The sequence below is a fragment of the Salmo salar genome, chromosome ssa11 (assembly GCF_905237065.1).
Source record: "Salmo salar chromosome ssa11, Ssal_v3.1, whole genome shotgun sequence".
NCBI classification, from domain to species: Eukaryota; Metazoa; Chordata; class Actinopteri; order Salmoniformes; family Salmonidae; genus Salmo; species Salmo salar.
The window spans coordinates 71,193,246-71,207,220 of record NC_059452.1 but is presented as its reverse complement, the minus strand read 5'-3'; positions in this window follow the sequence as shown (position 1 = coordinate 71,207,220).

The following is a 13,975-nucleotide window of genomic DNA, read 5'->3' as shown; positions in this document are numbered from 1 at the left end:
CGGGGTGAAACCCTGAGGTCAAACTGACCGAAACCCCCAGTCGCTCCATAAACGCGCGCCACACTCGGGACGTGAACTGGGGGCCTCGATCTGAGACGATATCCTCGGGCACCCCGTAGTGCCGGAAGACATGGGTGAATAAGGCCTCCGCGGTCTGCAGGGCCGTAGGAAGACCGGGTAAAGGAAGCAGACGGCAGGACTTAGAGAACCGGTCCACAACGACCAGGATCGTGGTGTTGCCCTGAGACGGCGGGAGATCGGTCAGGAAATCCACCGCCAGGTGGGACCATGGTCGCTGTGGAACCGGGAGGGGCTGTAATTTCCCTCTAGGCAGGTGCCTGGGAGCCTTACTCTGAGCGCACACCGAACAGGAGGAGACATAGTGCCTCACGTCCCTCACCAAGGTGTGCCACCAGTATCTCCCACTAAGACCACACACTGTCCGCTCAACCCCGGGGTGACCCGAGGAGGGAAGCGTGTGCGCCCACCGAATCAGACGATCGCGAACACCGAGCGGAACGTACTTACGACCCACTGGACACTGAGGAGGAGTAGGCTCCGTCCGTAACGCCCGCTCGATGTCCGCGTCCACCTCCCAGAGCACCTGTGCCATCAGGCAGGAGGCTGGAAGTATGGGAGTGGGATCGGTGGACCGTTCCTCGGCGTCATGGAGACGAGACAGTGCGTCGGCCTTAGTGTTCCGGGAACCTGGGATATACGAGATGTTAAACTGAAATCTGGTAAAGAACATCGCCCACCTGGCTTGACGCGGGTTCTGTCTCCTCGCCGCCCGGATGTACTCCAGATTGTGGTGGTCAGTCCAGATGAGAAAAGGGTGACGCGCCCCCTCAAGCCAATGTGTCCACACCTTCAGGGCTCTGACCACAGCCAACAACTCCCTGTCCCCCACATCATAGTTACGCTCCGCCGGACTCAACTTCCTAGAGAAGAAGGCGCAGGGGCGGAGCTTGGGGGGGGTGCCCGAGCGCTGGAATCGCACGGCTCCTACCCCAGCCTCGGACGCATCCACCTCCACTATGAAGGGCAAAGAGGGGTCCGGATGCGCCAGCACTGGAGCTTCGGTGAACAAAACCTTCAGACGACTAAAGGCCCTGTCCGCCTCCGCGGACCATCGCAACCGCACCGGGCTCCTGTTCATCAGTGAGGTAATGGGAGCCGCCACCTGCCCAAAGCCCCGGATAAACCTCCGGTAGTAATTGGCAAATCCAAAAAACCGCTGCACCTCCTTCACCGTGGTGGGAGTCGGCCAATTACGCACGGCTGATATGCGGTCACATTCCATCACTACCCCTGATGTGGAAATGCAATACCCCAAGAAAGAGACGGCTGGTTTGGAAAACTCACATTTCTCAGCCTTGACGTATAGCTCATGCTCCACCAGTCGCCCAAGCACTTTACGCACCAGAGACACATGCTCGGCGCGTGTAGCGGAGTAGACCAGAATGTCATTGATGTACACCACTACACCCTGACCGAGCAGGTCCCGGAGAATCTCGTCCACAAAGGATTGGAAGACTGCGGGAGCATTCTTTAACCCATACGGCATGACGAGGTACTCATAATGGCCAGATGTGGTACTAAATGCAGTTTTCCACTCGTCCCCTCCTCGGATACGCACCAAATTATATGCACTCCTGAGATCCAATTTCGTGAAGAAGCGCGCCCCGTGAAATGACTCTATCGCTGATGCGATGAGAGGTAGTGGGTAACTGAAACCCACTGTGATGGCATTTAGACCTCTATAGTCAATGCACGGGCGCAGACCTCCCTCCTTCTTCTTCACAAAAAAGAAGCTCGAGGAGACGGGTGAGTTAGATGGCCGAATGTATCCCTGCCTCAAAGACTCAGTGACGTATGTTTCCATAGCCGCTGTTTCTTCCTGAGACAGGGGATAAACGTGACTACGAGGAAGTGCAGCGCTCACCTGGAGGTTTATCGCACAGTCTCCTTGTCGATGAGGTGGTAATTGGGTCGCCTTCGTTTTACTGAAGGCGATAGCCAAATCGGCATACTCTGAGGGAATGTGCACGGTGGAGACTTGGTCTGGACTCTCCACCGTAGTCGCACCGATGGAAACTCCTATGCACCTGCCCGAGCATTCATTTGACCACCCCTTAAGAGCCCTCTGTCCCCACGAAATCTTAGGGTTGTGAGTAGCTAGCCAGGGAATCCCTAGAACCACTGGAAACGCTGGGGAATCAATGAGGAAAAGACTAATCCGCTCCTCATGACCCCCCCCCGCATTACCATGACCAGTGGCACAGTGACCTCCCTGACCAGCCCTGACCATAGTGGTCGACTGTCTAGGGCGTGCACGGGGAAGGGTTGGTCCAACTGGACCAGGGGAATCCCTAACTTAGCCGCGACCCCACGGTCCATAAAACTCCCAGCCGCGCCTGAATAGACTAGCGCCTTAAACCGGGAGTGAGGGGAGAAACAAGGAAAAGACACTGACACATACATGTGACGGACAGGAGGCTCTGGGTGAGGCTGGTGCTGACTCACCTGAGGTGTCAAAGGAGCGCTCTGCATGCATTCTGGACTCCCAGGTGAGTCTCTCCAGCACCCGTCCACAGTGTGCCCTCTGCGACCACATGAGGTGCAGGAGCGAACTCCCCCTCCAGTCTTCCTGGCTGCTGCCCCCCCCTATCTCCATAGGCGTGGGAGCAGGAGGGCTGGAGGGTGGAATGAGCAGGGCCCGGGTCGGACGTCCGCGGGCAGCCAGCAGATTGTCCAGTCGGATGGACAGGTCCACCAGTTGGTCCAGGGTGATGGTCGTGTCCCGACAGGCTAATTCCCGGCGGACGTCCTCCCTCAAACTACATCGGTAGTGATCTATAAGGGCCCTCTCATTCCACCCTGCTCCCGCGGCCAGGGTCCGGAACTCGAGAGCAAAATCCTGCGCGCTCCTCGTCTCCAGTCTCAGGTGAAACAGCCGCTCACCCGCCGCTCTCCCCTCTGGGGAATGATCGAACACTGCCCAAAAATGGCGGGTGAACTCTGGGTAGTTGTCCCTGGCTGAGTCCGGACTGTCCCACACGGCGTTTGCCCATTCCAGGGCCCTACCCATGAGACAGGAGACGAGGACGCTGACGCTGACGCTCTCCTCCCCCGAGGGAGAGGGACGAACGGTCGCCAGGTATAACTCCAACTGGAGTAAGAAGCCCTTACAGCCGGCGGCCGTCCCATCATACTCCCTGGGGGGAGCGAGTTTCACCCCACTGGTACTAGGTGCTGTGGGTGCTGGTTGGGGCGCAGGCTGTTGACCTGCCGCGTTCGTGGGGCCGAGAGCGCTTCGGTCCCAGCTCTCCATGCGCGCCAACACCTGATCCATGGCGGTACCCAGACGGTGGAGCAGGGTGGAGTGTTGGGCAACTCTTTCCTCCATGGACGGGGTTGGCGCTGAAGCTCCTGCTGACTCCATCAATTAGTTGTGTGATTTCTGTCAAGGCTGGCTCAAGGAAGCAGGAGAGGTAGAGTCAAGCGCAGGAGACAGTAAATTCTTGAACACACTTTAATCCGTATGTACAAAAATAAAGATAGTCCAAACACGGTAGGGTAGGGCGTCAAATAGTATCGCGCTCCAAAACCCTTGTAGACGTCACAAAATGGGACACAGCCCATAAATACCTCTGCGGTGATAAAACACAAAACCAACCACAGGCAGAGGGAAAAAACACACGTTCCTCAAGAACCACAAAACCTGACAAGGAACATAATCACGCACAAACACAGACATACCTCGCTAAACTAAATAACCCCCCCCTACTAATAACTAACCCAAAACAGGTGCGTGCCTACCTAGACCTAACCAACAGAAAGTGAAACAAAAAGGATCGATGGCAGCTAGTAGGCCGCGACGACGACCGCCGAGCGCCGCCTGGTCGAGGAGGGGCGCCACCATCCGTCGGTGTCGTGACACCACTGTCTACAGACCCTGCTGACTGGCCTTCAGTTCTGACTGACAGGACTCGGACACAACTAGTTTGCAGAGGATCAAGTGAGGTCCCACCTAACTTTGTTTTCCCAAGGAATGAGAGTGATGGAAGAAGTTGCCACCACCAGTATTTCAGGAAGACCTTGGTGAGTGGTGAAAATAATCCCTAGAAGTTGGTTGTTGTATTCTGAAAGAAACAACAGCATTTTCCTCTTCTGTTGCAAACTATTTTCTATTTTAATTTAGCTATCTCAGCACTGACAGACTGGGAACATGCAAGTTCTTTGCTGACTTCACACGACAGCAGTCCAGAACACCAAAACTGCATGAAAACAAGGATAGAACTGGCAATGAGGATAAAAAAAGGGGAAACAATTGATAAGCACGAGATGGCACTTATGGAGGCTGAGAGGATAAGATGGAGAGAGTTGTTGACACGTCTGACTGCTATTGTACAGTCTCTGGCAATTCGAAATCTGGCACTAAGGGGACACTGTACTCTCCATCAAATGGACATTTCCTCAAAGAAGTTGAACTGATTGCACAATTTGATCCAGTCATGAAAGAGCACCTTAACCGTGCCTTAAAAGAGACCTCGAGTCACACCACCAGCTACATTGGCCAAATACAGAATGAACTCATTGACATGTTGAGCAGCGAGGTCATTTCAATAACGGTGAGTGATTGGCAAAATTATTCTCTATCATTCTAGAACGCACCTCAGATGTCAGCCACACTGAGCATTTGTCAGTTGTGATTGTAATTGTGTCACTGAAGGAGGAGCCCCACATAAAGGAACATTTTCTGGGGTTTTTTGGAGGCAGAGGAGTCCATGGGCCAACATTTGGCATCCCGGATTCTCATTTGGTATCCCTGATTCCTTTTGAGGACTGCAGAGGACAGTCTTATGATAATGGGGCCAACATGAGAGGCAAAAACAAAGGTGTCCATGCCAGACCCCTGGAAATGAATCCAAGAGCTCTATTTGTGCCATGTGGGGCTCACACATTGAACTTGGTTGTGGCTGATTCTGCTAAAAGTTCTGTCGATGCCACAGCTTACTGTGGCATCTTACACAAACTGTACACCTTGCTCTCAGCCTCCACACAGCGATGGGCCATTCTGAAAAAACATGTGGACATCGCTTTGAAGATGTGAACTGAGACATGGTGGGAGAGTAAAGTTAAGAGTGTCGAGCCACTGATGTATCAGGCAGCAGCGGTGAGAGAGGAACTGATTGAGGTGAGGGATCAAACCAAAGACCCTGTGATAAAGATTGAGGCCCAGTCCTTGTCAGAGGAGGTGGGATCATACCGCTTCAGCATCTGTACAGCGGTGTGGTATGACATCTTGAGCCAGATCCAACATGTGAGAAAGCTGATGCAGTCTCCCAGTATGCATGTGGCTGTTGCAGTCAGTCTTCTCAGAAAGACAGAGAGAGGTCTCAGCAACTACAGGGCAACAGGCTTTATAACTGCACAAATGTCAGCCAAGGATATTTGCCAGGGTATGAACGTAGAGGCCGTTCTACAACAAAAAAAGACTGAGGTCCACAAAGCTGCATTTTTCATACGAATCATTTGATGAGCCTTTGAGTGATGCCTTTAAGAAGCTGGAGGTGACATTTTTCAATGTCGTCGTTGATGCTGCAACCTCAGCCCTTCAGGAAAGATTTTTCACATTGGAAAATGTGGGAGAGAAGTTTGGAGTGCTGTCAGCTTTCCAAAGTCTCTCAAATGAGGAGCTGACAGAACAATGTGAGGCCCTTAGTATGACGCTGCACTATAAAGAACACTCAGACTTGTATGGCAGAGAACTTGCACAGGAAATGAAGAACTTGCCTGACTTGCCATCGAAGACCATGACCCTGCTTGAGATGCTGATATTTATACACGAAAGGGAGCTCTCAGAAATGTATCCAAATTTGTGGACTGCTCTCAGAATTTGTCTTCCTCTTCCAGAGACCATAGCTGAAGCAGAGAGGAGCTTTTCAAGGCTGAAGCTTATCAAATACTACCTGAGGTCCACCATGTTACAGGAACGCCTTAGTGGCCTTGCTGTCATCAGTATTAACCATGCAATTGCTGGGCAGATTTCTTATGATTATGTAATTGATGACTTGCATCAAGGTAGGCAAGAAAGGGTTAGATGGCAGTTGTGCAATTTAGTTTGTGTGTTTCTTGTTTGAAGTGCAATAGTGTAATAATCAGGTTCTCTTCTTTATAAGTGTGTTATTCTATTTGTGTATTTGTGTGATATAGGATTTGTGCAATTTAGTTTTATTTGTGTGTTTTTTGTTAGCAATAGGGTAATAGTGTAATAATTTGATTCTCTTTTTTTATTTGTATTTATACTACAATTTGTATGTATTTGTATTTGTTACTTCTTTTTGATATTTATGAGTCTTATTTTTGTATATATTTTTATATGTATATACTTCTAAATGTTATGATTATTTATTTGTGTTGTTCCAAATGTCTGAATAAAAATTACAGTTAGTGCAGAAGGGGGGGGGGGGGGGTTCGCCCAGGGAGCCATGCAAGCTAGAACTGCCACTGAACTTACATGTTATTCAATCATTGCACCCACTTTGCTCGCGAGCGTCTGCATAGCCAGGTGCTAAAATAGAACTTGGTTCTATTTGTGACGCATGACGTGCTGCAAGTCCCGCCTCTCTCATCTCCTCTTTGGTCTTTAGGAGCATATACCCACGTGGGAGATTGAAAGATGAACTGAGGTCCAAACTCCAGCCCAGTTGGTTGTGGTAATGCACCTCAAAGTTGGTTGCCAACCACGATATAAAGTCCAAAAAAGGAGAAGAAACCTGAAGGAGGAGAGATTACTAGAAACTAACTCGGTTTACCCTTTTATCTGTGGATGAATTGTCGGAGTAGAGGACCATGTGCATTTCAGGTAAAATTACAACCCAATGTTTATGTCCCAGGACAAATTAGCTAGCAACAGCAAGCTAGCTAGTTAAATTGCCATAAATGTTTAATGCTTTTCGACCCGTCCCCAAATTAATACAGTTGGTTCGGAGTTCGTTTTGATATCTCAACCTGCGTGTCCTGATCGCGTCTGGTGTGGGTGGACAAAATCAACATGCGCGTGATGGCGCACGCGGACGCACACATGCGAGCAGTTTGTTGAGCATGTTAGCTGCTTAGCAAATGCAGCGCATTGCCTCGGAGCTCCGGTATCAAACGTAACATCAATAGTTTGGAGAGAGAGCTGTGTGGAGGACCTGCTGAAGCTCAGTGAAGTCATTAGGCAGGTTTTCATTGACCCAGATTTATTTGACAAAAACAATGTCGCAAAAAACTACAACATTGGGACATGTGTAATGGAAATGGCAGCTATAAGGAGAAATGTTCTAAACATAGACAACATTTGTATATGTTCGACAGGGGTGGATTTTTCTTTTGTCAAACTTTCTTTATTGCGACAAATGATGATCGAGACAGTGTTTTTGAAATAAATGATTCCTGAATCATTTTGAAGGTACCCGGGGCACGTGAAGTCAACACATAACTATAAAGCTCCACTCCACAATGTATTCTAAATGCCTACTGCATCGATTTTTTCAAATACAAAAATGTTTCTTGTAGGACAAGGATTACCCTGACTTTCAATATTGCCTGAAATGCTTCACCTTGCTATTCTGGTTGGGTGGATGCAAGTTTCGCCATCCAATTATTTCAGATCTAGAAGAGTGAAAGTTTCAGCAAGGCACAGACCGTGGCAATATGTTTGTGGGCTGTATTTTCCTGGCATGGTTTAGGTCCACTTGTAGAATCTATGCCAAGACACATTGAAGGTTTTCTGACAGCTCATGGTGGACCAACATCTTTTTAAGACACTTGATGTTGGTGTTTCCTTTATTTTGGCAGTTACCCATATGCTCTTGAAATAGCATTTTATCCACAGTTATATTTTTGAAACTTTTGATCCTCTGTTGCTAAATTATGCTTTCTGGTGTATTTTGAACATTGAGAGCGGGCTCCTGTGGTTGGGCCCCTGACCAGTCATATTTATTTATTATGCAGTTAACTTTTTTATTTTCAGTTACCCAATCAAGGCAGGGCCCCCCAGTTACCCACGTGGGCCCCTACCTCCTCCCCTCCCCCATCTGACCACTAGCAGAGCAGCAGGCTGTCTACACTCATTGAGAGCGGGCTCCTGAATCCTTCCTGCAGTTGGCGGTTGCAGTAAATATACTGTGCCTTAGGAAAGTATTCAGACCCTTTGACTTTTTCCACATTTTGTTACGCTACAGCCTTGTCCTAAAATCGATTAAATAAATAAAATATCCTCAGCAATCTACAAACAATACCCCATAATGACATAGCGAAAACAGGTTTTTAGACATTTCTTCAAATGTATTCAAACCAAAAGCCATGAGGTTGAAGGAATTGTCCGTAAAGCTCCGAGACAGGATTGTGTCAAGGCACAGATCTGGGGAAGGGTACCAAAACATTTCTGCAGCATTGAAGGTCCCCAACAACACAGTGGCCAACATTCTTAAACGGAAGATGTCTCTCCAGAGATGCTCTGGCTGGGCCACTCAAGGACATTCAGACATCCTGAAGCCACTCCTCCGTTGTCTTGGCTGTGTGCTTAGGAGCGTTGTCCTGTTGAAAGGTGAACCTTCGATCCTGACTAGTCTCCCAGTCCCTGCCGCTGAAAAACATCCCCACAGCACGATGCCGCCACAACCATGCTTCACCGTAGGAATGGTGCCAGGTTTCCTCAAGACGTGACGCTTGGCATTCAGGCCGAAGAGTTCTCCCCGATTGCTCAGTTTGGCCAGGCGGCCAGCTCTTGGAAGAGTCTTAGTGGTTCCAAAAAAACACTTCATATAAGGGCTATGTTTCGTGTAGGCTTACCCTGGCATGACGCTTTGATAACCATGTAAATATCTCTCGGACAAGGTGACTTTTATCCATATATTCCACTCTATTTTCTCTCAGATTCGAAAATGATAATTAGTATCAAAGTAGACATCATGCAAGACTACAAATTCCTGTAAGCTCCTGCATGCCATCTCTAGCTAACACCTTTGCTAAACAGGTATTGTGTAAATGTAAAATTTGCAGAAGACAGTTCATAGAACTGTCAATTTAAAGAAATGTAGCCAATAATATGAATTACTCAATTTAGCTAACATTAGATAGTTAATCCAGAGATTCTTACCTTTGCCTGGATTCAGTAGTCTCGTACAGATCATCATGGCATTTGTAGTTCTTTATGATAGCCACATTAGCAGCTAATTAGCATTTCATTTTTGGGGGGTAAATACAGGCGAATATATTGATAAAAGTCACCTTGTCCTAGAAAGATTTGCACGCATATCGAAACATCAAGCCAGTGTAAGTCCACATGAAGCACAGCCCTTATTTTAAGTGTTTCTAAAAAAAACAAATAGGGAAAATTAATGATGGAAAAAGAATTGGAACCATTTCTCTGTTTGACCACTAGGTTTTGTGGGTATTATGACTCATACAGTGGTACTCTAGGCATTGACAAGTCTACTAGATGCTAATAGGCACTCCTGTCCTTAGTGGATGGTATAGTGTCCACATTTCACCAAGGTCAAACGTAATCTGATACCTGCAGAATCGGCACCTCCTGGCGTATTCCAGAAGAGAATAGGCTGGAGATGCTCGCCAATTTATAACATAATGGTTTTGTCTAATGGTTTCATTAGTTGGTTCAATCTGATAGGCTACTGCGTTGATAGTACTGTATACTCTAAGATAGCTTCCTCTCCTTCTCTCCTTTCCTTTAACTGCACTGTTGTGAAAGAACAGCACAGGTCAAATTAAATTCAGGTGGGGTGAAAGTAAATTAGTTAGCATCACCAATATTACTTTCTCCTCCCCTACATTTTCAGATCAGTGCAGAAAGAGTTCAGGAGAGGAAACAAAGGAGACAAGAAAGGGAAAGAGTGGAGAAGAGGAGACAAGGAAGGTGAGGAGTGGAAGCCAGCCAAGACCATTGAGATGAAGAGATGAGGAGGTAGGAGAGGTAAAGCTAAATCAGATGAACCCGTACTGTATAAAAGCATTGAGAGGAAGCTCATGTTAGCTCATTGAGCTGTGCCCCTGGTGTTTTCTGTCAGTAAAAGGAGCGGGTAGGTCCATATTTATCAAGTGTAAAAGGACAGAACATCCCTCACCTCTCCTTTCAGATCAATCATCTCATGTGGGACACATTCACTTGGCTGCCCTATTCGTAGGGTTGCTGGTTCAAGCCCAGCTCAACCACCGCTGTCTTCTACAATCTCTACATTGAGGCAGTTGTAAGTAGAGTTCCTGTCTGCCATGAGTAATTGGGAATCAGTGTGTGCGTGTGTCAGTGCTCAACAGGCCTCTACTCTCTCTTTGAGGTGTCTGTATGGACATGATGCCACACATCTCCATGGGGGCCACATCATTTTGGGGGGGAAATCATTGCTAATGTTCTTTAGAAGCTTCAGGGAAGTTGCATTCACTGTGCAATCTGAGTTCACACATTGTTCAGAATAACTGCTGCCGAAGGTGAAAAAAGCCACTGGGAGAAATGAAACAAGCAGATTGTAGAGCTGCCTTTGTTCACAACTGTTCGCAATTTACTTTGATAATGAGTTCCTGATTCTCAGAGATGGATTGCATACTAAGAGAGAAATACAGAGAGAGAGGGGTGGAGGGAAACAGGGTGGGAGAGAGGGATACAAAGATCCCAGCTAACAACAAACGTTCTGAAAACTTGAGAGAATGCTCTGAATATGTTTGTTTTCTAACATCAGGGCCGTTTTCCTAAAGAAGTTAAGTTTGCTTCATGTTTTGTTTCCTTGCCATGACACTAACAAATATTTTGATACTGGTATCGCCCCGGCCCTAATGCTTATGCGCGAGTGAAGCGAGTTCAGAAAAACTGAAGGTAGGCCTATGTATCTTAGAAATTGTTTTTACTTACAAACATTATATGTCCGAATTCAGAAGTCAATAGGCTTCCACAAAATAACATGGTCGCTGTGGTAGAAAGTTTATTTGTGAATTTCTCAAAATCCCATCATGTAGCCTGATTACAGATGTGTCACGTAAACAAGATTATTAGGGAAATCGTTCCTCTTGCACAGCATGTAAATGTTTAAATCAAACTATTATATTAATATGACTTCACAATGATCGCATTATTGTGTGCATACTCAGTGCCGATCGTGTTCCTATTGGTCAGTCACCGGGATCAGCTCGTAACACCAGCCACACGACACGATAAAGGCCCAAAAAATCTGACATGACCAGAACTTTGTCTGAGCCTACGACCACACGTAGTGGTACTTAATCGGCAGACCTAGACCCTGCCACACTGAGGAGCCAAGATTACTGACAATCGTTTACGACCTATGAATTTGCCCACGACTTAAATGTTGTCTGGGACAGCAAAATCGTGGCATAAGACGGCTAAAATCGTACTGGCTGCAAAGGCCTTGAGTAGTTGGAGTCATTCAGTACTCACCATCTCATTTTGATGAATCATCAATTCCTAATTACTGATTGGTTTGAAGGTAGTGGTGTGTGTGTGTGTGTGTGTGTGTGTGTGTGTGTGTGTGTGTGTGTGTGTGTGTGTGTGTGTGTGTGTGTGTGTGTGTGTGTGTGTGTGTGTGTGTGTGTGTGTGTGTGTGTGTGTGTGTGTGTGTGTGTGGGTGGATGCATTCACAGACACGGCGATCAGCTTGTTGGGGGGTGAACTGGGAGCACAGTGCTGTAGAGGTGGGACCAAGGAGACGGCAACAGAGAGGGCTTTGTCATGAGCCCTATACTAACGAATCAGGTTGAAGGAGTTAGTGAGGTAACTTTGGTCAACTCTGAGTTCAACTCGGGATAACCGGTACCATGAAAGTGGCTCACCTTATAGCCAGGTAAATTTGTATGGCAATACATTCTTCAGAACTAACTTGCTTCAGGGCAGGCAAGCTCAAGGCCTAACTCCATTTATCCTGAATAAAGTGTCTGAGGCACGAGTTGAGGACAAATGAAATCAGATACCCTCCTTCTCGGAAAGATTGTGTCATCATACCCTTCATTTGAGGAAAACAAGTGATTCAATATTTTATCAATCAAAAATGATCACGTTAAAATATCTATCACAATACACATTTAGTTAGAACAGCATTTGCTTTCCAAACTGAATGTTTTTAGCGTGATTGTATTTTGATTGTTGTGAAAGGTAAACTCACAGCCACAACCAACCATAGACACATAATCCATAGATGGCAGTTTCCATTCAAGTCAAGACTGGCAGCCATTGGTAGTGTACCCATGAGTTTAATAACAGTCAAATTGCCAGGGTTAGAGGTTCCATTTACATTACATTTTACATTTACATTTTAGTCATTTAGCAGACGCTCTTATCCAGAGCGACTTACAGTAGTGAATGCATACATTTCATACATTTTTTTCTGTACTGGTCCCCCGTGGGAATTGAACCCACAACCCTGGCGTTGCAAACACCATGCTCTACCAACTGAGCCACACGGGTTCCAAAACCCATCTATTGGTTATACGGTATGTCTATGGCCCACAACAAAACAAGCTGTTCCAGAAGGATCGAGTGAGAAAAAGGTGCTTGTGCATTGATGAGCACACCAAAGACAGCATTAACAATAATTCAAATCAAACTTTATTTGTCACATGCGCCAAATACAAGAAGTATAGACCTTACCGTGAAATGCGTACTTACAAGCCCTTAACCAACAGTGCAGTTCAAGAAGAGTTAAGAAAATATTTAACAATTAAAGAGATGAAAAAACTAACTTTTTTTTTTTTAAGTAACACAATAACATAACAATAATGAGGCTATATACAGGGGGTACAGCTATATACCAAGTCAGTGTGCGGGGGTACAGGATAGTTGAGGTAATTTGTACATGTAGGTAGGGGTGAAGTGCATAGATAATAAACAGCTATTAGCAGCAATGTACAAAACAATTGGAGGGGGGTCAATATAATAGTCCGGTGGCCATTTGATTAATTGTTCAGCAGTCTTATGGCTTGGGGGTGGAAACTGTTAAGGAGCCTTTTGGTCCTACACTTGGTGCTCCAGTATTGCTTGCCGTGTGGTAGCAGAGAAAACTGTCTATGACGGGTGACTGGAGTCTCTGACAATTTTATGGGTTTTCCTCTGACACCGCCTATGATATAGGTCCTGGATTGCAGGAAGCTTGGCCCCAGTGATCAAATCAAATCAAATGTTATTAGCCACATGCGCCGAATAAAACAGGTGTAGACCTCACAGTGAAATGCTTACTTACAAGCAACAATGCAGTTTAAAAAATACGAATAACAATAAGAAATAAAAGTAACAAGTAGTTAAAGAGCAGCAGTAAAATAACAATAACGAGACTATATACAGTGGGTACCAGTACAGAGTACAATGTGTGGGGGCACCGGTTAGTCAACGAAATTGAGGTAATATGTACAGTTGAAGTCGGAGGTTTACATACACTTAGGTTGGAGTCATTAAAACTATTTTTTCAACCACTCCACAAATTTCTTGTTAAAAAACTATAGTTTTGGTAAGTCGGTTAGGACATCTACTTTGTGCATAGCACAAGTCATTTTTACAACAATTGTTTACAGACAGATTATTTCACTTATAATTCACTGTATCACAATTCCAGTGGGTCAGAAGTTTACATACACTGAGTTGACTGTGCCTTTAAACCAGAAAATGATGTCATGGCTTTAGAAGCTTCTGATAGGCTAATTGACATCATTTGAGTCAATTGGAGATGTAACTGTGTATGTATTTCAAGGCCTACCTTCAAACTCAGTGGCTCTTTGCTTGACATCATAGGAAAATCAAAGGAAATCAGCCAAGACCTCAGAAAAAAAATTATAGACCTCCACAAGTCTGGTTCATCCTTGGGAGCAATTTCCAAATGCCTGAAGGTATCACGTTCATCTGTACAAACAATAGTACGCAAGTATAAACACCATGGGACCACCCAGCCGTCATACCTCTCAGGAAGGA